Source organism: Carassius auratus, chromosome 25, assembly GCF_003368295.1.
Source record: "Carassius auratus strain Wakin chromosome 25, ASM336829v1, whole genome shotgun sequence".
Classification (NCBI taxonomy): Eukaryota; Metazoa; Chordata; class Actinopteri; order Cypriniformes; family Cyprinidae; genus Carassius; species Carassius auratus.
The window spans coordinates 20,834,312-20,860,677 of NC_039267.1; the positions used below are offsets into that span (position 1 = coordinate 20,834,312).

General features: G+C 37.1%; 1 protein-coding gene across 3 annotated transcripts in view; it reads right to left on the reverse strand.

The window, feature by feature from the left end:
- The window catches only part of LOC113043774 (WW domain-containing oxidoreductase-like), a 201,877-nt gene that overhangs the window by 160,295 nt on the left and 15,216 nt on the right, over window positions 1-26,366 (reverse strand). The window lies entirely within an intron of this gene.

Here is a 26,366-nt window from a genome sequence, read left to right on the forward strand (position 1 = left end):
ATCACTTCTAATGTGTCGCCAAATATATACACTTTATACACACAAACACACCAGTGTCATTTTAGTAGCATTGAGATACTATTAGATATTTTTGATTGTGAATTGTTTTATGGATTTATTTTTTGCATTTTCTATTTCTGGTTTTACTTTTCATTGTTTTACACATTTTCTGTTTTCGTTATTTTGTTTTATTTATTTTTTTTCTACATAGTTTTAAAATTAGTTTTCTGTTAGTATGCTACGTTATGTTAGAGTACTATGTACTTTGTTATTTTAGTACACAGAGTTGAACGGAATGAGAAATATTGCTTTGGTTTATGGTTTAAGCTAACAATAATGATCCTGATAAAATGTGATTAATTATTAAGTATTTAATATATTTTTACGTACTTAATAGGGCTGTCAGGTTAACTTGTTAACTTAATTTTTATGAATAAATAATGCAATTCAAATATTTTAACGCAGTTGACGCACTGCACTGACGCCCCCAAACCTGTACATAATCTTATATTTCATTTAGTTAGTGGATTGAATTTTTAACATTAAAACGCATTAAAATGTGATAACACAATAAAATAACACGATTTTGGGAAATTTAAAAACACATATACATATATACATATACACACATATAGATATATATATATATATATATATATATATATATATATATATATATAGATAGATAGATAGATAGATAGATAGATAGATAGATATATAGTCCAGTAAATGGTTATATAAACTAAATAATTTAAAATCAATATTCTATATATGAAGCCAATCGATTGAAATAAATTTACAGTCATTTGTTTAGATTTTATACATTTAAACCATACATTTTTTCTTTATATAACTATATATTATGCTCACTCTGAATCTATTGACAGACTGAAAGTTAAGTAACTGCACAACGCTTTATAAAACTATGGAACAATGCAAAGAAAGAAAAGAGGAACAGAAAGACTGGAGCGGGTCCAAAAAGAAAGCGCACAACCTGGACGCCTGCTTTCCTCTGCAGATTAAAGTCTTGTGAAGAAAATAAAGTTTATTGCCTGGAAAGAGAAGGGAGAAGGCATGTAAAAGCATTAACGCAATGGAGGTGAACAATTAGACAGATGGCCGGGTTTCAGAGACAAAAAAAAAAAGAGACTAGAGAAATAGAGGGAGAGAGCATACAGGGACGAAACGGTTTAAGGATGTAACGAGAAACATCTCTTCAAGGGCACGGGGAGAGCAGAGAGAGGAGCTTTCTCTGGTGGACTTGAGTGTTTAACGCTGAGTGTGCAAACAGAGCAGAGCACACTGCAGCTGCAAGGAATTCATCCTTCAGATCTGATCCAATTACAACTGAAACGCCTTGCTTTTTAACGGATGTTTGATGCACGTTTACATTTGGACACTTGATGAGGGGGAAAAAAGTATAAAAATATGTTTTCTTTACATTATATTATATTATATCATGCTTAGCGTTAGTTTGCAGTCAAATAAATATTTTATTCCACTGTATTAATTTGTTTAGAAAATCTACAATGCTTGTTTGTTTGCTCAGAGTAAGCAAAGCTGAAATCTAGATAAAGAAGCTCAAATATTGTTTTCATTTGTTGGTCACTGCATAATTTCCATACCACGTTTATGTTATTTCATAGCTTTTATGACTGTACAATTATACTAAAACATGGAAAATATTCATAAATATTAAGAAAGTATGTGAAAACATTTGACTGCTGGCAAAGAAAAAGAGAAATTGCTTTTGGCAAATTGGAAACTGTTGCAGGTGAGACTTGAACCTGCATCATCCACATGAGCACCCAAACACAGCGGTCACCAGTGTCGCCTCTGACGTATACTGCATAAAGGAAGATGTGGCACTGAAGGCTGACAGTTTCTAAAGCACAGAGGGGAACTCTGGGTAATTTATCTGTTGCTGAATACACATTCTCATCAGTTCACAAAAGATAAACCGAGTGTGTGTGCTGTAAAACCATTTTAACTAATGGACGGGCTCTTACTCCATCCATTTCCTGCCTATAGAGGAAGCAGTGCTAATAAAGTGGACATTCACTCTAATGTGAACAGGATGTAGTTTCCTTCTCAGACACAAAGTAATTAACAAGCACTAGGAGCTTAATTATGATGTGGATACAGGACACACCACTACACACTTAAATATAAACAACCAAAATGGGTCTTTTGTGAGAAAAAAAATAAAATGCATAACATTTATCAAAAGTGGCCAAAAAAAAAAAAGTAAATAAATGCTGGTTTTGGTTTTGATGTACTCTCAAAAAAATCTCAAAAAATTAATTACATTTTACAACACATTCACACAGAAAACATTTCTTTTAATTTGTAATATATATATATATATATATATATATATATATATATATATATATATATATATATATGAAAATGAAAAAATAACTTTCACCAATTAAAAATATGCGGTCAATGAGAAATGTTATTTTTTTTTCTCAAATAAAATGAATTATTTATTTAGCAAGGATGTATCAAATCATATCAGCTAACCAGAATTACAATCTAAATAACTACAAAAGTATTAAAAACATCCAATTAATACAATTATGCTTCTAAAGTAGAAAAATAAAATTATACGAGAGACTGACTCGAGGTTATGAATACAAAATGGAGAAAACGAGCGTAAAAGAGCGCGGGTGTGTGTGTGTGTGTGTGTGGCGATACACAGAAGTCCTGATCTGAAAAGGGCACCTTTTAAAAGCAATTAGACGGGTGACTTTGAGCACCTCATCTTACCTGCTCCATTATTATTTGCCTTTGATGAGCGCAAGTCTTTTTTCCCTCTCCCTCGCTCTCCTTATTCCTCAAAGAAAGAGAAACGGCGGGAAATATCAGTGACCTTGCCGTGACCTGACCACACAAAATTGGTCATCAACTTTTAAGACTGTATTTTATCATATATTTTTAAAAGAAGGAGAGGAGGAGAGAAAAATGGCCAGCGTTGGCGCTCCATACATCATCCTGTCACGATTATGACATTCCTTCATAAATACCCTCCAATCTCTGCTCCACCTGGCTGCCTCGCTTTCAGGCCTTCTGGAGGAGCCTAATTACTCCACGTACACCCTCGCGCTCGCTCGCTCGCTCTCGAAACACAGTCGCGCGCAGACAACAGAGAAGAGCGCGAGCAGAGACCCTTTCATTCGCGCGCTGCAATTAATAAAGAGGCGGCCCCTCTTGAGGGCCGCTGGAAAGTGTCGGCTCAGCACATCGCCAGAGAATATGCAATTTCCTCAAGTTAAGTCTATATTAAATTGATTTCTTCTGTATCTGACAGGGCTTTGGGTCCCTCTCTCTGTAATCTACAGGTTTGCTCGCTCTCTCTCTCCTGGAATCGAGTTGCAAATCAAACAGTTGGAGATATGAAGGAGGATATGGAAGGACACGGAATCATTTTCCAGCTGAGAAACAGCAGAAATGAGCGCAGATACGTGAGCTCAATGGGAAGAGAGCAGACGTGAAACACTGACTAAAGTGTGCCTTTCTGACCTAGCTGTACTTCAGACACATTTGCTTAATCGTGATTGCCTCTGCATGTCTTATTGATGTGAACAAATAGAGTTCATAATCTTTCATCAAAGTGTAATAACTTGCTACATCTCTGAAATGAAATGTTGCAAAACCAGAAGGGTTCAATATGGGGTTCACCTGCATGCATTAAAACAATTGAGTTTATTTAGCAAAAACAGGTAACTTTTTTTTTTTTTAGGGATGCATGATATTGGATTTTAGTCGATATCCGATATGCCGATATTTTTCAAATCATTTTGGCCGATAGCCGATATATTTCCTTTTGTCTGGAAACAACACAAAGTCTCTCCTGTGCCAAAATAAGGAACAAAAGATTATAAAAAGATTATATTCAAAAACATTAAAAAAAAAAAACTTACCAACTTCATACTTTTGAATATACATTGTTCAAAATATATATTGCTAACTAACTAACTTAACTTAAATACATCAGACATAATACTGTCTTTGATTAAGTGATTAAAGAACATAAACTAGAGAAAAGAGTAAAAGAGAATGAATAGAGTGGAAAAAAGTATAAAAAGAGAAAACCATACGATTCCATTTTCAAACAGGTTTCATTTCAAACGGATTAATATAATATCATATCAATACTGAATAATATCAACATCACCCCCTCAACTTCCTGTCTTCTCTCATGAACTCCACCCACATCATCATCACCATCATCATCTCAGCCCGTGTCTGTCCTCCACCTCATCTCTCTCTCTTTCTCTCTCTGTCCTACAGGGAAAACTTTGATTTGCATCAGGAAGTGAAGTTCATTGAAATAATGTGTCTTTATCACAGCAGATATTGAGAGATTTACTCCCAATTTTCTTCAGATCTGCACACGGTGCAGATTTTAGCTGATCTCCTAACAACCAGATCTTAATGCAACACCTATCGCGCTCCGATATCTGAGAGCTCGGAATAAACCCCAACAATTACATATTTACACCAGGTGCATTTTGCAATTCTGCAAGTTTTGCGCTCTCTGATACGCTGCCCAGATTTAAGGACGCATCAATTGCCCGTGTTAGATCCAAATGAAGTCTGTTCAGAGAAAATGTCACCACGCTGTGCAAAACTTCATACTGTTAATGTCAGCGAAATGAGAGCTCCCAGAGACAAATAAATAAATATATAATAATAATAATAATAATAATAATAATAATAATAATAATAATTGAGTTTCTTCTTTTTATATGGCGCTCTTTACTGATTCCATTGTTCCAAATCAGGTTTCATGCAATTTTCCTTTATGCTTTCAAAATGTGTAGTTTTCTCAAATCAATTTAATATATGTAAAACATTTTTAAAAGCACCAGAGGTTTTTCTGTTTTTATTCTCTTTGATCATCACTTTAAATGTCATGTGTATTAAAAATGATGTATTTTCTTATGAAACAGACACTGCAGTAATTGAATCCAAGATCAAAAGTATATGGAAGCATTTTGTGTTTTACTTTTTACTCTTTCAATGTTAATATATATATACAGTATTGTTCAAAATAATAGCAGTACAATGTGACTAACCAGAATAATCAAGGTTTTTCGTATATTTTTTTATTGCTACGTGGCAAACAAGTTACCAGTAGGTTCAGTAGATTCTCAGAAAACAAATGAGACCCAGCATTCATGATATGCACGCTCTTAAGGCTGTGCAATTGGGCAATTAGTTGAATTAGTTGAAAGGGGTGTGTTCAAAAAAATAGCAGTGTGGCATTCAATCACTGAGGTCATCAATTTTGTGAAGAAACAGGTGTGAATCAGGTGGCCCCTATTTAAGGATGAAGCCAACACTTGTTGAACATGCATTTGAAAGCTGAGGAAAATGGGTCGTTCAAGACATTGTTCAGAAGAACAGCGTACTTTGATTAAAAAGTTGATTAGAGAGGGGAAAACCTATAAAGAGGTGCAAAAAATGATAGGCTGTTCAGCTGAAATGATCTCCAATGCCTTAAAATGGAGAGCAAATCCAGAGAGACGTGGAAGAAAACAGAAGACAACCATCAAAATGGATAGAAGAATAACCAGAATGGCAAAGGCTCAGCCAATGATCACCTCCAGGATGATCAAAGACAGTCTGGAGTTACCTGTAAGTACTGTGACAGTTAGAAGACGTCTGTGTGAAGCTAATCTATTTTCAAGAATCCCCCGCAAAGTCCCTCTGTTAAAAAAAAGGCATGTGCAGAAGAGGTTACAATTTGCCAAAGAACACATCAACTGGCCTAAAGAGAAATGGAGGAACATTTTGTGGACTGATGAGAGTAAAATTGTTCTTTTTGGGTCCAAGGGCCACAGGCAGTTTGTGAGACGACCCCCAAACTCTGAATTCAAGCCACAGTACACAGTGAAGACAGTGAAGCATGGAGGTGCAAGCATCATGATATGGGCATGTTTCTCCTACTATGGTGTTGGGCCTATTTATCGCATACCAGGGATCATGGATCAGTTTGCATATGTTAAAATACTTGAAGAGGTCATGTTGCCCTATGCTGAAGAGGACATGCCCTTGAAATGGTTGTTTCAACAAGACAATGACCCAAAACACACTAGTAAACGGGCAAAGTCTTGGTTCCAAACCAACAAAATTAATGTTATGGAGTGGCCAGCCCAATCTCCAGACCTTAATCCAATTGAGAACTTGTGGGGTGATATCAAAAATGCTGTTTCTGAAGCAAAACCAAGAAATGTGAATGAATTGTGGAATGTTGTTAAAGAATCATGGAGTGGAATAACAGCTGAGAGGTGCCACAAGTTGGTTGACTCCATGCCACACAGATGTCAAGCAGTTTTAAAAAACTGTGGTCATACAACTAAATATTAGTTTAGTGATTCACAGGATTGCTAAATCCCAGAAAAAAAAAATGTTTGTACAAAATAGTTTTGAGTTTGTACAGTCAAAGGTAGACACTGCTATTTTTTTGAACACACCCCTTTCAACTAATTCAACTAATTGCCCAATTGCACAGCCTTAAGAGCGTGCATATCATGAATGCTGGGTCTCATTTGTTTTCTGAGAATCTACTGAACCTACTGGTAACTTGTTTGCCACGTAGCAATAAAAAAATATACGAAAAACCTTGATTATTCTGGTTAGTCACATTGTACTGCTATTATTTTGAACAATACTGTATATATATATATATATATATATATTCCAAAACAGTGAACTTACTTTAAACTCACTGCATATTTGTAATATAAAGACTTTTCTTTTATTAAAAATAATGATAACAAAAACAAATGCACAACATTTTAAAATAAAATGTAAAAGATTAATAAGCTTGTATATTTTTATATATTATATATTTTTTTATATATTATTTAATAATAATTTACGGATATTTAAATCAGTTGGTTTTCCTGTCTCTGTTTTAGTTGAATTGTCTCTAAGTTGTTTAAGAGCTACATAAAGTCACTTTATAAAGTCACATTTATCACAGACTGCCTTCTTTGAATATAAATTTGAATAATAAGGTGGTTTAAAAACAGGCCAATGATGAAAGCATATAGCGAAGCACATTTGACTCTTGTGCATTCAAACTGTGTATGTTTAATACCATCAGTGCCCGTGTAATGATGAACTTCACAGAACAATGTAATAAATTTAGCTTGTGAACCATGACAAGGTCAGAGGTCAGAGAATTTCTGCCTGCTGCTGGAGCACTGCTTGACAGGAAATAAACGATGCGTTGAAAACAAATCGTGTTATTGCTTTAATTCATGCAGCCTAATTTGATTTGAGGAGGAGCCGATGAGAGACACAGGGACATCTCCCCTCACGCATCTCTGCCGTACCTGTAACTGCATTACGATGGTCTGCAGTGTCTCACGGGGTAGACAGACTACCCTCCGAAGTTCATCAACACTTCCACGCTATTTCAGGACAAATTGAGTAATAATGAAGCTAATCGAGTTTGACTGGGTGTCTGGTTGGACTCCAGGGCTGAGATTGATCTTACGGAAAAAGGAGAAGCATCGCCACAAATAATCGAATAACTGATCGAATGAATGCAATCAAACTATACAATGGGAAAGATTGGAAAATAAACACCTTTCTTCGATGAGCAGAACAACCAATTTCTTGTGGCATACTACAGGAAACAACACACAATTTCCTCATTAAGTTATAGGTATAAATGCTTCAAAGCATGAAATTACCCTTGAGCCCCCTTCTAAAAAATAACCTGGTTTGCAAATAAATGATCCATGCAAAGCAGTAAAATGCACATTATTAAAATAATAGGAGGGATTTAAATTTGCATCCGCAAACTATTCAACGCACAGGGAACCGCCACCCCCCATTCTTTCCTCCTTTGTTATTTCATTAGTGTATGATTCAAGTGTGATTCCCTACAAATGAAAATAAATTCCTCTTTTTTTTTTTTTTGCAAGTTAATATACAATCTTAAAACCAATTCATACATATTTTACAAGGTGGATAATTCGTATGACCTCACTCGTACAATTTGAAGAGTAGGTTTAGGAGCGGGTTAGGGGTAGGTCTTTTGTATGAATTCATATGAATTGGGGAACTCGTATAATACACAAGATTTATATTAGTGAGGTCATACAATTTTGTACGAAACAGTCACCTGGTAAAATCTGAACAAACTGCCATGAGATTGAGTTGGAATATCATGGTGTCAAGGTCGCGTGGTTCAAGTTTGACACCGTCGTGGCTTTTCCATTCGTTATGAACTCATCAACTCTCTCTCTATCCTTCTTCACTGCTTTCATTCTCCATATTGTTTTGTCACATTCTCTGAAGTAAAGTCACATAGCCGACAATGTTCAGACACAATAAAACCCTCCTCTCTCTCTTTGATATTGGGCGAATGTCCCATCTGGTCCAAATGGAGAGAAATGGCTGGCCATCCATGCTAAGATCTACATTACACCTGAGTTATGGCCACCATTTGCAATTCAGAGTGGCTCTTTGGAGACTTCACCACCTTGGAAACGCACCCATCAGAGTTGGGGTACACAACACAATCAGGTAGATTTACTGTGCCAGGAAAGAGGCTTCAGGAGATTGTGGGCCACATGAGGGCAGGCCGTCCCAAACTCCCATTCTCACAAAGGCCCTACTGGGCCACATTCAGCCACACTTAATGAGAGAGGCCTAGATAGAGAGAAAGGAACAGAATGAGAGAACAAGGCTGAGATAATACTTGTGTGATTAAAACAAAGCCAAAATCCCCAATCCTATATCTTTATATTTGTCCAAAAAGTGGGCATTCGGACAAGCATCTCCAACACAGCTCATGCCCTCTCAATGCCCTCAAATGTAAGTTTTCTTAGGGAGTGAAAAACAGTGTACAAAAACAATAAAAGCAAACAAATATACTTTTAAAAAATATGTTCAATCAAGGGAATAAGGGAAAATGAAGATCAGATTCAGTCTATAAAAGGACCACAGATGATATACTGTTTAAAAATCAAGAAACGTCTGTGTTCCATTGTGAACATTTCTTTCTTTCTTTTTGAGAGCACCAAGTATCAAAGACCTTCAAAGCAGACCTTACATAAAGATAAAAACATACAGAAAAGCAAAAAAGGCATGGGATTGCAATATGAAAAAGTTGTGCTATTCATTACATAAGGTGGCAGGTGCACTGCATAAGCCAAACGTGAGTCAAAGAGGAATAAACAAATGGGCCGGAAAACAGAGCTGCGGCTTTGTGATGGTTAGGGATCAGATATTAGCAGGAAGAAGAAAAAAATCGTACAAAAAATGAGAGCTCCGAAACATTAATCAAACTCTTCACCTAGTGGGCAGCCATATGGCTGAACAGCATGCGTATCGCACAAACTTGCTGATCTCCAGTAACAGGGTGCAATTAATTCCGCTGGCTGCATCCAGCGCGGACTACCAGTTAAGAGCACCGGGAGTACGGAGGAACAGGGAAAAAAAGTGCTGCACTTCTTTTTTTTGCCCAAAAAGCAGAGGGTTCAAACGCTGAGTGATGAATGAGGAGGTGGTTAGGGCCTTTCTCCCAACCGAGACTGCGCAGGGATGGAGGGATCAGCCGGGAGGAAGATATAGAGAGGCAAGGCACAGAGATAGAAGGTGTATAGATTTGGAAAAACTCTATTCTAGAACAACAACAACAACAAAAAAGAAAAATAACTGCATTACTGGAGGTGAGTTTTGGTTCCCAAAGTACATCACTCTCAAAATATCTAGCTGAAGAGTTCAGCACCATGGACAGGGGACAAAACAATTATCTAACACAACAAGAAAAAAAAAAGATATGCCACATCCCCCAGCACATTATTAGTCTACTTCTACAGGACACATAAACATGAAAACTTTGTCCATTTTTCTCAAACATTTAAAAATCTCCATGACTTGTCATTCCACAACTTGTAAAAAGAAGAAGTTAAATATGATATTATATATTCAATGATGCAGGGGAAAAAGCATGAACATTTTCATAATTTCAACCAGAAACATAACAAAAATCTCAAGATCTACTTCCGTGCTTCCTGCATATTCCCATCCCAGAGGAATGTCCTGACCCCTTGCAGTCCACCCACAAATCCATACATTATTACGCAAACCAATTGAGACCTATGAGTGATGGCGTACATAAACAAGTATACAGTAGCACAGTAGCAATTTGGGTATAGTAGTTCAGGCTTCACAAAAGGGCATTTGTCAGCACCCTTTTTAATAACATGGGCAAACAGGACACCCTATTGTAGGGTTAGTCAAATTCAGCACTTGTGGGCCAATGCCCTGCAGAGTTCAGCTCAAACCCTGATCAAACTTACCTACCTATAGTAACACTAGATTAGCTTGCTCGGGTGTTTTTTTTTGACTAGGAAGGAAACTAAACTCTGCAGGGCAGTGCCCCTCCAGGGCTGGGTTTGAGGAATCCTGCCCTACACCCTTGTGGACCTGTCAACAAAGTCCCTGCAGTACAATCTGCTATGACTTATCAGAATGACTAGTTGCATGGACTGTTGGGTAGTAGACCACCATGAAGTACGCACCAGTCCAGGCTTTTAATAATTGTAATAACTCTTTTGAACCATAAAATGACAAAGCGGGACAACCCTAGAGCCTGACATCAAGTGCCCCATTTGGGTCTCTTTTTTTCGCCTTGTGGTGTAATCAGCTTGTATAACTGATGCCCGCCCATTGCCGGTACTTATTCTGTCACAGGTTTAGACTATACAACCATCACTTACAAATTCCTCCCAAAACTGCTGGCTTTGTTTTCCTGCAAAATTAGAAGCTCTTTTACATGCTTAATGAACTCGATAGGCCTACGCTCATAACATGGAATATTTTAGTTTTGTAAATGAGAGGGAGTTGCCTATTCCCCTGGCCCATACCAATATCCGAAAAGACTTTGGAGATGTTTCCTTTATTAGAATATACTCCTCCTCCCAAGACTGTTTTTGCATTTTGAGCTTTTGCTTTATGGTCCTTGTGGGATGCCATTAATGAGAGGAACACCACGTCTCTCAACTTACTATGAGGACAGGTCTGCATTTCTCCTCTTCTGCTGAAGTCCGGCAGGCTATAACGGATTAATGAGCTGCATTCATCACGGGCATGGCGTCCGCACACACTTACAGACACACACATGCAGAAACAAGACACAACCAGTTGTTGTCACGCTTAATCTCTCTGAAGGAGAACAGCAAGCAACACTGCCTCTCAGAGCAGACTGGCAAAGTCCATAAGTGACAAAAACAGTAATTGCAATGAAAATATATGATCAAACTATGCACTCCAAGAACAATTTGAATTATATTATGTCTCCTGATTCACTGGCAGTTAAACTCTTCTGTTAAACAGTCACAGAGAAGCCATCAATAAGTGCTGTAGTGGGGTCAGCAATGAGTTAAAATGTAATAGCATATAAAAACATGGAAAATTAAGTGTGGTTGGGCAAGCGCAGAAGAGGTTGGTCAAAGTAATGGCGAAGTATGGTATTCACACACGCTACCCTTCCTTAACGAGTCAAGCATCCCAAGCTGGTGGAGATTTGATGGTCATGGGCAGTATCCATTTGCTTCATAAAATTGAACATAGATTTGACTGTTCATCTCAGGAATAGTACACCTTCCTTAACCACTACTCTCTTCCTGGACTTCAGAGGACAACACTGTGCACCAGAAAGAGAGCAGGCTCTTAAGCATAGGTGCAATCTGCAATTTACTGCTGCACCTTATCACATGATGCAAGCAGTCCATACTTATGGCACCCCTTTTCTTTTACAACTGCTCCAGTTGAAGGGCATTACTGCAGGGTGGAAACTGACAGAATAGGGTGGCACTGACGTCAGGTGAAGTGGTAGCACTTTATTTTACAGTCCTGTTCCTCATGTACATACTATATACTTATTATAGTAACTACAATAACAATGTAATAACTAGGTACTAACCCTGAACCTACCCCTAAACCTATCCCTACCCCATGTATTTACCTTGTATTACCAGAACTTTCTTAGATAAATACACTATAAGTACATGTTAGTACAGGTACTGTAAAATAAAGTGCAACCGGTGAAGCTGTTGTTTGGTAACAGTGGCTATTCATCGCCAGTGGAAAGAACAATTAATTTTTTTTTCTAAAGCATTTTTAAAGCAATTTTTAAGAAACATTTTCATGGCGTTTTTTCTTTTATTGTAATAGGATCGTATAGAGCTGACAGGAAGTGAATAAGGCTGGGCGATATATCTAATGATATGATCATGCACATCTAGTCAGTAAATCTGGTTCCGTGATTACAGCTAAATCGCCATCACCTGCTTTTGAATGGAGCAGCATTTAATAGACAGAGCCGTAGATCGCTGACAAGCTACGCAATATCGCGTTCATTATCGTAGGCGATTCATCTGCGATAATGAACGCGATATTGTGTCATTTGTCAGCGATCTACGGCTCTGTCTATTAAATGCCACTCCAATTATAAGCAGGTGATGGCGATTTTAGCGGTGATCACAGCAGTGTTAATTTCGTTGACTAAATATTTTCGTCATTATTTTCGTCACGAATATATTTTTGCGGACGAAAACGAAACGAAAACTAAAAAAGAAGGCACTGATGGAGACTAAAACTATGACTAAATTGACATTATCGTCAACGAATAAAGGAAGAGACGAAAATAGACTGTGACGAAAATCAAATCAGCAGACGGGAGAGATGCGAGGAATCAACAAAAGAACCGGCAAAACGGAACAGGCGAGACTGCATGAGAGAAGAGAACCAATCCGAGCCTGACTTATTGAGACGTGAAGCGAAGGTTTTCAGTTTTTAAATGAGCTCCCGGGAAGACGGCATTCAAAGAGGTGATGTCTAAAAGAGCGACAAAATGTCCACAGCTAACTTCACGTTTGACGACGAACAAAACAAAACAACCTGTAAAGCACGCGGAGCGCTCATTCGTGGCAGAAACACCACCAATTTGAAAAGACATTTACAGACGAGCCACCCGGACATTTTCTCAAATGTAATTTCACAACGATGTTCTTTTGTTTATTGAGCTAAGCAAAATTGGAAGACTGCAGTGCGTAGATGTAGTAGCATTAAATATTACGAACTGAAAATTACTGTAAAATAGCCCCTTCTTCAAGTTAGATGAGAGCACAATACTAATACGTAATATCATGATAAATACATTTGATTAATACTAATGTTTAGTATATTTTATAATGTTCTACTTGTTGACAATATCACAAATGTTTCTATATTAGTCATGTGAAACATGTATGTTCACATCCTATCATTAGACATACTAATCTAGCAATATTGTAGTATTTAAAACATACAATATTGCTAGACAAATGAATACCTTATAAAATCTTGTTACTTTTTTTATCCACCCAACTTATTAAATATTTACTTTAAATGTATGCACTTATTGTTCAGCTCAGCTGTAAGCTTTTAAGGTCATGGACCTAACTTTATTTTTCTTTTATTGATGGTCAATTGGCAGCTAGTTATTGTTTACATTATCATGACAGTGTTTGTTGCTGCATAAAAGCTTTTGAATCGAAATAAAGACACAGTTGTGTTGAAATAAAGTTGAATTTGTGTTTTATATATTTTGGTTAAGTTTGTTTCCTATACCAGCTGTAAAAAATTGTCTAGTAAATCTGTTATTGATTTTAGTCTTATTTTAGTCGACTAAAATACCAAGCAATTTTAGTCGACTAAAATAAGACTAAAATTAAAACAAATCAGATGACTAAAACTTGACTAAAACTAAAAAGAATTATAGTCAAAAGACTAAGACTAAAACTAAATTAAAATTTCGTGTCAAAATTAACACTGGATCACAGAAGCAGCTTTACTGATTAGATGCGCATGATCATATCATTAGATATATCGTCCAGCCCTAGAAGTGAAGCAGGGGCGGGGGTCGGGAAAGGTCTTCAAGCCTCGATTCAAACTCTAGACACCCTATATGTCAATGTGTTGCCCACAAGGCAATCAGCACCAACCGTGCATGGGTAAACTTGTATAGGCTTCCAAATTACTGGTTCTCAAGTAGATTCTGGCTGCATCTAGCTTGAGAACTGGATGTGGAGATGGAGGTTTGTATTGGTAGGTATTGCCTACTCGTCGATTCTAGAGGTACAACAGGCTGGTGGAAAGCAAAATAATAGCTCCTGAACACGAAGATGTCATGAAAAGAGTCCTACGTCACAAACATCAGGATGAATTTGTATTTATATTTAGATGGATCTAAACATCACTGAATTGTACGGGAAAGCTTTCTCAACTGAATTGTACAGGAAAGCATTGTCAATGTATTCTGCAGGCAAATTAATAAGCAATGTAAGATGTTAATACATAAAACACATCTATATTAGACGACAGATAGGATGGTGTAATCGACGTTGATATTCATCATATCCCCTGACCCCCAGTATCCCATAGACTCCTGACTCCAACATCTTCCTCTATCAATCAAACCTCACCACTGTACTCTCTTTCTCCGAAGAGTTGGCCCAATCTTTCCTCAATGTTTTTTTTTTCCCCCTTAGATGGGGGGAGAGGGGGAGCGGCCGGCAGCCATCATTAATCAATATGTTGGGCTTTATTTGTGATAATTCATCATGACACAATATTAATGGGCAGCTATGCCCTTCAGAGGTGAGCCTCATGCAAATGCGGAGGGGGAAGCAATTAACTTTCGAGCGACGCGCGGATGATTCTAAATGACAAGGATATGTCAATTACCGCAGCCAATAAAGAGAGACAGAGGCTGCGAGGGCAATCTATCCACTTTACGGCTTCTCCTCAGCCTCTTAAAGGTCTGTCTACACTAAGAGAGCGCAATCTTAAAACAGCATCTGGACAGGGCCTTGAATATGGCAGCTACTAAAAGACAACTTAATGATTTAAAACACTGTTTCCCAGGCTATTTCAGCTAACCCCGCTGCCCTCGTGGCATGCCTGTGTCATGCTAGCATAACTTGTTTGACTTCAAATGTCTGGAAAGTATGAGACCGACTGCTTCTTTTCACTTTTTTATGCTAGCTTTATTAGTAACATCTAATACATAAAGGAGATGAGCATGTCTCAATTCATGTGTTATTAAACTTTTGATTCCCAGAATGCACCGTAAATTCGGTGACCATTGACTGCTCACTATATTCACCTACCGGAAATGTCGAATCCGGTCAAATGTCATGTCTCCAAGGGACAGCTGGATAAAAATTATGTCATCATTTAAGCACCATGTTTGACTTTTATGGTTGTTTTTTGACAGAAGAAATAAATGCGCACAGGTTTGAAACGACACTAATTTTTCCCGAATTTTCATGCTTGGGTGAACTACCCCTGTAGGCCTCTTGAAACGTGAAGAATGAGATCATTTTCATGTATTATCTTAACAGCTACAATGAAGATGCATAAACAAAAATGAACCCAGAAAAATAATTGAGGCATCAGCATCCCAATGTTTGGATTGAGGCCCTTGCTGATATCTGACTTTGGGATAGGGATCTTGGGAATAGCGTTTTGCTAATAACTGCTAAAAATGGATGTGACAAACCTGTCTTTAAAAACAGTGACACATTTTAAGGACATTAGCACTGGGGTTGATAAAACAGGTGCAAGACTCGGCAGCTGTTTTCCAACATTCATCTCCAGAGAGACTTGTGCGAATCGACCCATGTTAATCACATCCACCTTTCTATGAACAATTAGTTCTGTTCTCTGCACTACGCTAGCCGGGTTTATGAATATGTAATGCTTTAAAATGACTCATTTTCACCGTGCAGGACTCCAGCAGAGAATAAACACAAACTATCCATCACAGGTCATGAAAAAATTAATGAGAGCAAAGCAGACGCACGTCCATTGGCCGCGTAGCTCTTTTCAGAGCGGGAGCCAAGGGGTGAGGACAAATTAGCCTGCTTTATATCAGGGGCAAAGCACTTGGTTTGGCTGGTTAGAGGCAAGGTTTCCCACCAGGTATACATCTTTGTGAAGTAGAGGAGCATCCATTTACAAGTGTCAAGACTTGCAATGATGGGTAAGAAACTCTCCCTTGCGTTTTACACGAAATAACTCTACTATAGCAAGATCTGCAAGAGGAATGGGCATAATATGGAACATCCTCCTTGTGCATTTACACTGAGGTTTCTTGTAAAATTGGCTGGACCGGTAGGCTTTTATAAGCATCGTCCGCTCTCATGGCTCTCTGTACCTCCATGTAATACAGACAGACCGCAGTAGACTTGGTCTCAGTCCACAGAGCGTAGCAGAGCCTGGCAGCGCTGTAATTTCCCCTCACTAAAAGCTCAACTGCCACCAGGGGACCTGTACAGAACATTACAGGTTAAGCCCTCATTTTGTCTCCAGGTTGCAGGAAGAAAAAACAGGATCAGAGGAAGGAAGAAAAGAAACAAACTTTCCTTTTGCCCTGACCTGTAGCCAGCCATATACCCATGGTGCACTGGACGGCCCAGAGGTGTCAAGAGTGTTTGGGAGTGTTTTCCTCCAAACGAAAGTGGTTATTGTGTCCGAGGTCTGCAGGGGACCAAAGGCTAATATTGTTTTATGTGAGAGTGAGTGGAAAGGGAAAGCCAGATTACGACTGCAGCCCAGGCTAGCATGAGTTTAGGCCCCAGAGCTGAACAACACCAGACCATCACAGAGCTGCGGACGTTCGTAAGTGAACAGAGAAAACAGAGAGTAAAATGTCTTCGATAATGTTTGCCACAAAACCATGGTATTTGAAACAAGTACGATGGTATTACCTTGGTACAAACTTACAAAATGTTCCAAAATATCATATATATCAAATATCATCAGACAGATTTTAGTTTTATAATTACATAACACTAAAATAAACACTATTAATGACAGCCCCAAAACAATATACAAGTGAGAGAAAAACCCTGATTCGTGGACATTTAATACCAGTTAAAAAAAAAAATGTAGATGTGTTTGTTGTAGAAAACCCCAGTTCTAGGTTCTCTCATAACATTCTCTTCTTTCTATCAAACAGAGCCTAGCACTTCTTAAATTAATCCTCCTCCTAATCTGGCTGATTCATGAGTCTGTGAAAATACAAGGTGCTTTAAATCTAGCTCCAGCCCTGCCCCACGCCATGTAATGATCGCTGGATTATCTTGTAAGATGGGTGATGTATTGGGCTTTTTACTCATTTCTTTGGCCGTGTGTTTACAATCTGCTAAATATGTATGTGAGTCGCTTGAGCAGATGAAGCCGTAAAGCTCAGTCCCAGAGTATATTACAAACACAAGCTTCCGTGCTGTCGGAGAATTAATTACTTTCACATTTCCACCAGTGTTTTTTCTATCGATCTTTGTCTTTTTATTTCACATCTGTTGTGCTGCAAATCAATGTTCTGAGCTAGATACCAAAAATAAATAAATAATCAGTTATTACATTAAAAGGCTCATTAATACTGCTTAATATTAATATTATTGCCTTCATGATTTAAAACGGTGTAAGACTGATCTACAGTGATGTTTCACGGTTGAACAGCAGCTTTAGGATAAATGTATTGAGACACTGAATCAGTCTTGATTCATTGCTCTAGATCTATTCTAGGTTATATTTCTAATTAAATAAAGGGGGCACATCATTTAATCCAGTAATATGAACTTTTCATCGTAATTATTTGCCTAACTCTTTTAATTAAACCCATTGGCACCAAACAGTTGAAGGGTTTAGAGGCAAGTTAATAAAGCAAGGTGAAAAGCAGTGAACTCTTTAACCTTCAACCACTGGCAGTCATTAGAAGAGGACGACTGCATTGAGTTACTCAACACCCCAGCTTATTCTGACCAAGATCAGCCCATTCGACCGGAAGAGACGGATCGAGACACATGACAAACTATCAGGTCTTTTTTAAGACGCTTGTTTGGGATGGATTGTTCTTAAGGAAGAATAAGTGAGAATGAATTCATTGTAATTTAGTATTTTTTTAATGAAAGTATGAATTTAAAGCCAGTCAGTGATACTTTAAAGCCAATTTTAATGTTAAACAAGTCTCTTCTGCTCACCACGGCTGCATTTATTAAATTAAAAATAGAGTTAAACATTAATATTTAAAATTGACTTGTTTTCTATGTGAATATATGTTAAAATGTAATTAAGTTGAATTTTCAGCATCATTACTCTAGTCTTCAGTGTCAAATGTCACTAAAAGGCATTTACAGTATAATGTCCCAAAACGGTTTACAATTCAAACTAATTATTTATATTCAAGGAATCTTTAAAAATAGATAATAAAAACCATTATAAACGACGTGCAGTACTTACTTATGATTATTGGGCAACAATAATCGAAGGACCATGTGACAGTCAAGGCTGGAGAAATGATCAGCTTGTAATAATGCTTCATACTTATAATGTTACAAACTAATTTTTTTGTTGTTTTCCCCAAGACTCTTAATTATTCCAAACTTGACTTGTAGTGTACTACACCTAGTGTATTCTCCTAAATCACAAGCACTCACACAACAGGTTCAAGGAGCCCTTCTCAAAAGAGCAGCGCGCCCCACGGCCCCGGGGTGCCCAGCAATACTCGCGGTCAGCATTCCAGACGTGTCACTTCCTCTTTAAATCCACCAGCCTTCACCCATGATCAAGGCCAGCCTCCCGAACCCCATGCATCGGCACGACACGGGACGTTACTACACACATGCTCCCAGGCTCTTCCTCCAAACAAACCCGGCTCCAAATCTAACACACTCTGCATCTAGAGCAGGCAGAGGAACAAAAAAAACAGGCTGAGAAAACATCAGTGCGTGATCCTGCTCTTGCCGCGGATTAGCTGTTGTTTTGCACGTTCTACTTAAGCGAGGTGCATGAATTTGACCTCAATTATATTCTGTTCAATATTTGAGTCGGAGCGCTGAGATTGGGAGCCTCCAGTTACATCATCAAGGGTTAAACGGAAGACTAAAAGACTAAACTGCAAGATCTCGCAAATAACTTGGATACACAAAGCAGTGGCGGAGTAAACATAATTAGCCTCCTTCTTTGTGCAGCTAATTCTGCTGATACAAATACACTTTTTGGTCCATCTGTTTACCCCATGTTGTTTTCAGTTTTTAAACACTTCAAAGCCATCATATTTACTTTCTCCGTCTCTTCACCCAAAAACCAGACTAAATACTGAATTGTTTTTGTCAAACAATGTTTATTCTCATAGCTTCAAATGAACTACAAAGCAATTAGACACAAACAGGTCTGCAAAGAGACATTTCATCTATGGCTGTGCTTGAGGAGCTTTGTAGTTATCCGTGCCACAAGTTTCTTACATAGTTTTTTTCCACAGACAAAGCAACACTTATAAAAACGAATTACCTATACTACAATTACACTGATCAGACACTATTTATTCTTCTCCAATCAGAGCAATAATTACTAAATGAAGAATAATAATAAGCGAGCATCTCATTTAGTGACAACAATCAACTGTAAAGTCACAATGAAACATAAGTAACAACGTTTTCTTTTGTAGTGTGAGCTACATCTGAGAGAAACAGAGTATCAGTAAGAAAAAAACGGGGTAGGACTTGGTTACAATGCTCAGTAAGCTGGCGATTTTCGCCGACATGAGTGAAAGTGACCATGGATGCTCTGCAGTGAATGGGTGCCGTCAGAATGAGAGTCCAAACAGCTGATAAAAGCATCACAATAATCCACACCACTCCGGTCAATCAGTTATTGTCTTGAGAAGTGAAAAGCTGCACGTTTGTAAGTAACTCATCTATATATATATTTTTTTTTTACTTGAACAAATCCTCTATCTATAATACTGCTTTCTCCAGTGAAAAAGACCTGAATTAGGAGAGAAATATGCACAAATATGCACAAATATGCACAAATAAAGCACTTTTCACAAGACATTAACTGATGGACTGGAGTGGTGTGGATTATTGTGATGTTTTTATCAGCTGTTTGGACTCTCATTCTGACGGCACCCATTCACTGCAGAGCATCCATTGCTGAGCAAGTGATAAAATGCAACATTTCTCCAAATCTGATGAAGAAACAAACTCATGTTCATCTTGGATGAGCTGAGGGTGAGTAATCGATCAGCAAATTTTCATTTTTAGGTGAACTATTCCTTGAATGAACTGTCCAAACAGTGCTTCAAATAAGAGGAAATGTAGTCAAGCTAGTAGAATAGTTACTTTTACTAAGTAGCCCCTCACCTCTATGGTTTATTCAGTACTAGCGCCCAACATGACAGGAGCCGACTGCATTGACTAAACAACGTCCGAAGACCTCGAAGTCTAAACACAGTCAGTTACCTAATTACAAAGACTGGTCTATCCGCTGCAATGTTAATACGCTCTTTACGCATTACAAGGTTGAGCTTTCCTCCCATCAGCCCTCAGCGGAGAGGAGGGCCAGCCCTAATTGGTTCCAGAGCTCACCCGAACAACACAACACCGCTCATCTCCAGCCGACGCGCCGTGGGTTAATTTTCATCTTGATTGTAAATACGGTTTCATGGAAACAATGAACACATGCTAACACGGAGCTAGGTAGGCAATTAACATGATTACAAAGTAGCTCATTACCATTTTGACACAAGGAGGAAAAAAGTGTGGCTAATGCTCTTAAATGGGGAAAAGTGGTTAAGTTATTCTGCTGGACATTAGACAGGCCTTGATCTGAAAACAAACCCTCCCGGGGCTCTATTAAACCTCTCTCCCAGGATCATGAATCAAAGATCAGCACAATCTTATAGACAATCAAGAAAATTAAGCATGGACCCGACCCATAAGCACAACATTCCCAAGTACTCGACTACAGTATATGCCATCACAACTTTCATCATTAGCCATCAAATGCATTCGACTGAAAGCTAAATCAGTAGAAAGAAACGATATATATATATATATATAGAATATAGAAGACTAACTATGGGATGGATTCACAAAGCATTAACTGATATACTATTCCTATATTCCCTACATAAACATTTTGTGGTCTAAAACATTGAAGGATGTTCTTTTCTTGCTCCTTAAGATTATTCTAAAGACAATCCCTAATTCAGTAATAAATAAATAAATAAATCTTATCAATAGTAAAACAGCAGCCTGTCAAAAAAAAATGCGTTTTAAATATTTGAGAATATCTTAAGAATCTTTCAAGAACAGCATTTAGTAAAAATTTTTTACAGAATTTCTTAGAATTGATCTTATTAAATTTCTTAACTTTTTTCTTCAGATTTTCATGAATCTGTTACTATCTTAAAAACATTGTTGTGAGTTTATTGTGATTATTATGGTAATCGTATGGTACGTTTTTTTGTTGTGCTTCAAGTTGACCAGCAGGTCAACACCATTCAATCAGAGAACACCAAAATAGTCAATTTCTTCTTAAATTTCTTTTTTTTTTTTTTTTTTTTAGAAGTTTTCTTGAGAAAATATTTAAGAAATGTTCAGAAATTTCAATAAAATAAAATAAAAAAATGCATTAGTTATGAACTCCTTAGAATTGTAAGAAATTGATTAACTTCTTTTTATTTTGTGTGTAAGTGAATCTGTTACTATCTTTTCAAGTAAAAAATAAAAAATAATAGTTGAGTTTATCGTGATTATTATGGTAATCTGCAGTGCATAAAGACACCTTTTGAGGTGCTTCAAGTTGACCAGCAAGTCAGCGCCATACAAAGTGTTCATAGAAATAACTGTTTTCCAGAAATTACAATTACCGTATTTTTCGGACTATAAGTCGCACCCGAGTATAAGTCGCATCGATGAAAAATACGTCACGACGAGGAAAAAAACATATATGAGTCGCACTGGACTAAAAGTCTCATTTATTTAGAACCAAGAACCAAGAGAAAACATTACTGTCTACAGCCACGAGAGGGCGCTCAATGTCTTCAGTGTAGACTACAGGAGAACTGAGCAGCATAGAGCGCCCTCTGGTGGCTGTAGACAGTAATGTTTTCTCTTGGTTCATGTCAATTTAATTTTGATAAATAAGTCGCACCTGACTATAAGTCGCAGGACCAGCCAAACTATGAAAAAAAGTGCGACTTATAGTCCGGAAAATACGGTAAACACAATTAAAAAAAACTGCATTCTTACAAACTCCTTATAATCTTTTTATTTTTGTGAATCTGGCCCACATTAAATAAATAAATAAATAAATAAATAAATAAATAAATAAATAAAAGAGTAAAAAAAATAAAATAAAAGGTAGTCCATGCAGTATATTTTAGATTGAAATCATAAAAAAAAAAAAAAAATTACGTATTTATAAAAAACGTATTTCAGAAGACACTGTCTGATCAATGAATGACAAGCACACACGAAGTCGCCAGACCTGTACGAGCCAGCAGGGCTGTTTTTATCTGCTCTGCAGCACATCTGCCGTTTAATTCCTGTCTGTCTTTACTGTGGGCCCCATCGCACACCATAAAACCTCCACCCGCTCAACCCCATAAACACCACCAGTGTGCTTCTTATTCTGAAACACACTCATAACACAAACATTCAGCCTTCCTCAAACGTCTGCGCTTCTGAGAATCTGAACATACATGAGCTTATCTGAGAGTTCAGTTAGTCGTCTTCTGACAAATCTGTCGTTATCAACAGCGCACCACAATGAGAGGTGAAGAGCTGAGCCGGTGACCCCGAAAACAGTGGCCCTGCACTTCCCCCCGACCTCACAACTAGCTTTGACCTTCAGATGAGGCTTGGACACCTCTGTCCACGGTTAAGCCCGGAGGATCTGGGAAGCAGAGATGGATGGGTTCCCGGCCGAGGGGTTAAAGCAGACGAGAAGCAGCGCGTGCGAGGAGCAGAATGCTGATTCAGCGTGACTCCGCTCTTTTCTGCTGTGATTACTGAAAACGGGAAGATGAAGGCATTTACGGTGTGATTAGTAAGCTTGTTCACACGAACACCCAGATCTGCAGAGCAACCTGACCTCCTCTATAAATAAACCATTGTTTCTCTCAGGACAATCAGCAATGTTTCAGCGCAGGAAATGACATCAGCAGACGGAGCTGTGTATCACAAGGGCCCGATGTCACAACACTTACATATAAAAATATATAAAGGACTAAATAACTGCAGAGTGTCAGTAACCTATGCACTGATTAAAATTCATCTAAACGTATTAACAAAAAATATTTTGTTGCTCGGTCTCTATAGATAGATATCTTGAGAGAGAGAGATAAATGATTTATTATTATGTAATGCAATATGTATATTTGTCACTAAACATATACAGTAGTTATACAGTATTACTATTACTACTATAAAACTATTAGAAAAGATCTGAAAAAATAAAGGATTACATAAGTGCATTCAGTGTAGATAATGTAATTAAAAATACTATATTAGTATGCATTAAACACAATATTAATAAAAAGTACAATATTATATAACATTTTAATATAAATTAAACAAATAAATACCCACACGCTTATATCACTAACTATTACTACTACTATTAGTAAAGTTGCAAAAATTAACAATTACGTATGTGCACGTATGTCTTCTCTTTTTTAAGATTTGTTATATATATATATATATATACATATACATATATATATATATACATATATATATATATATATATATATATATATATATATATATATATATATATATATATATATATATATATATATATATATATATATATATATATATATATATATATATTAAATCCATACAAAGAGGGATATATCTGATGCATCTATGAAGGTTGTATCAATAGATTCTTACAGCATTCTCAAGTTAATGCTAGATTTAAAACTAGATGTATAAAACATTTTTATTTATTTTATGTATTCAATTAATAAAATTATGAAGTGAGTTAGGGTGAAAGGATGAATTTACAAACAGCACTGAATCACCTTTGAACTTGTTTGACAGATTTATCTCAAATAAATCCTTTATACACTATTTTTGATCCTACAGTTCTGCAGCATATTTGACCCATGCCTCAAGAATCCCTTATGGACTTTCTTGACAGGATCATTGTATTGCACGTGATACACTGCAGGATTTGACTCTTGATCAGCGTTAATTCTCTTCACTAATTCTTTCCTTACTCCTCTGCAAACCCTCTGCAATTGACCTCGGACGTAGATGCGGTGACCCTTCATTCTGTAGAGTCCAAAACATACATCTTTATCAAAAAAAAACCTCGGCGTGAGAGCATGGGAAGACACGGAGAGTACATTCATCATTTTAACGATTAATTTCCTTGTCCTGTCCTTCCCCGGATCTATTAATATCATTCCTGAGGTGTAAGTATGCATTTCCCGTCGATGAGATTTATTCTGATATCATACCGTCCATTACTCATCCCGCAGCACCTGCGATTTAGGACTCAAATCAAATTCAATATTTTTTTAATCAGAATATGAAAATCTTAACTTGATCAAGCCATCTTCAGGTATTACTTTCCTCATTTCTCACAAGAGGAGTCGTGAGGGCTCATATTTGGAGGATTAAATTCAAATGTTTTGCAATAATTGTTAGAGAATGAAAAATTAAAATTCCCAGCAAGGTGTCAGTAAACATTAATCAGATGGTCCGGCTTTTTTGCCAGGTAATTTGCCTTAATATTTAAATGTTCTTTAATAACTCTGATTATTAAAGGATTCTGTGGATGTCTCCGTACTGTTTCTCCGCTGGCGGATTGCGGTGCGCTTGTAAAATGCCTCCGAGCGGAGCTGCTACATTTATTAAAACACGCCGTGATTTGAAGCTGTCGGGGCTGAGAAATTATCTGCCGTCGAGAGGGGGCTTTGTTCAATTAGATATCGCCACTGCTTTAAAACACTTTAGATTCCCCTGTAATCCATTGGCATCCTGTAATTAATCAACTAATTCCAAGTCTCAGGATGGCTGTAATTACAGCACCTCGTAATAGCTTATTCTTTCTGCTCCAGCACCTACATTTCATTTGTTTATTTTCTCACACTCATAAATCTAGGGGAGTGTCAAGAGCGCCACAATATTAGTGCAATAATCAAAGTTAATTATCAGACGGCCCTCGTGCCCCCCTCCTGCTAATAATGGAGGCTATCAGAGAGATAGGTCTCGGCTCGGGCTGCAAGCACACAGCCACGGGCGAAAACCCTGCCACACGACTTCCAAGACGAGATGAATATTAATTAAGAATTAGACTGTAAAAGTGAGAAATTAAAAGAGGAGTTGAAAGCTAGGGGATCTTTAGGAGACTTTTGATTTGCTACTGTTAAGGCCAGTTCAAACGAAGAACATTAATGGCAAAAAGATTACTAAATATTTTTATTTTTATATATATATATATATATATATTTTTTTTTATTGGTTGTCATTGTTCTTATGAGTCATCAACTGGGGGGAAAATCATCTGAGAGTGAATCCAATGATATTGTTCTTCAGTGTTGTTATTGTTATAGTTGTAGTGTGGACTTCCCTATTCTTGAAGGATTGAAATGATTATTAAAGCTTTATCCCTTTTATACTAAATCAAGTCCCTATTTCAGTGGTGAAAATAGATAGAAACTTCAATACCTTCAGTAATGATAATAAAATAAAACCGGACCCAGGACAAGACCTTGTGGCACCTCTATGACAGGAAACAAAAACACCTATTGTAACGACATTTACACTGTTTAAAATAGTTTTATAAATCTGTATTTTTTTCCTAGAAAAAAAAAATCTAAATATCCTTAAATTTACTTGAAAAGCAAAACCTTGTAAGATATGACTTTGTCTAAGAAAAAATCTTGATTTAAGTTTAGCTTTCACATTAGCAAATAATAATTAACTTGTTTCAAGCATACACCTTACCAAAAGTTTTTTTTTTTCCTATGTGGATTTTCCTATCTGACAGAATTAGAATTGTTATTATTATAGTTACTGTCTTTGTTATGAAGAGTCCTTATGAAGTACAAACTATTAAATGGAAATATTTATCAGCTAACAACAAATATAATAGGATTTTGTTGTTCTATTATGACTATGGTTGGGCTGATAGATGGTGCCATCGTCCATCGCTGATGGCTGATAGACATCATGATGTTGAGACAGCATCATGATTCCTCCTCATAACCCCACTCCCTTTAAAAAAAAAATCATTTTAACATTTCAATCATACTGTCATGTGTATATGTCTCATCTTTTCTTTACTTTATCAGAATTTTAATCCATCTTGCAGATGACCTGGGAACAGGTTCACTTAATAGGGCAACTAAATGTATTTTCCAATTTGAAATATACAAATCACAAAGAATTGTTCATTATCTGTAGCAATATCATGAACCATAAGCATCACTTGGCCACTGAGTGTAGTTTCTTGGTGGGAAATGGACGCTTTTA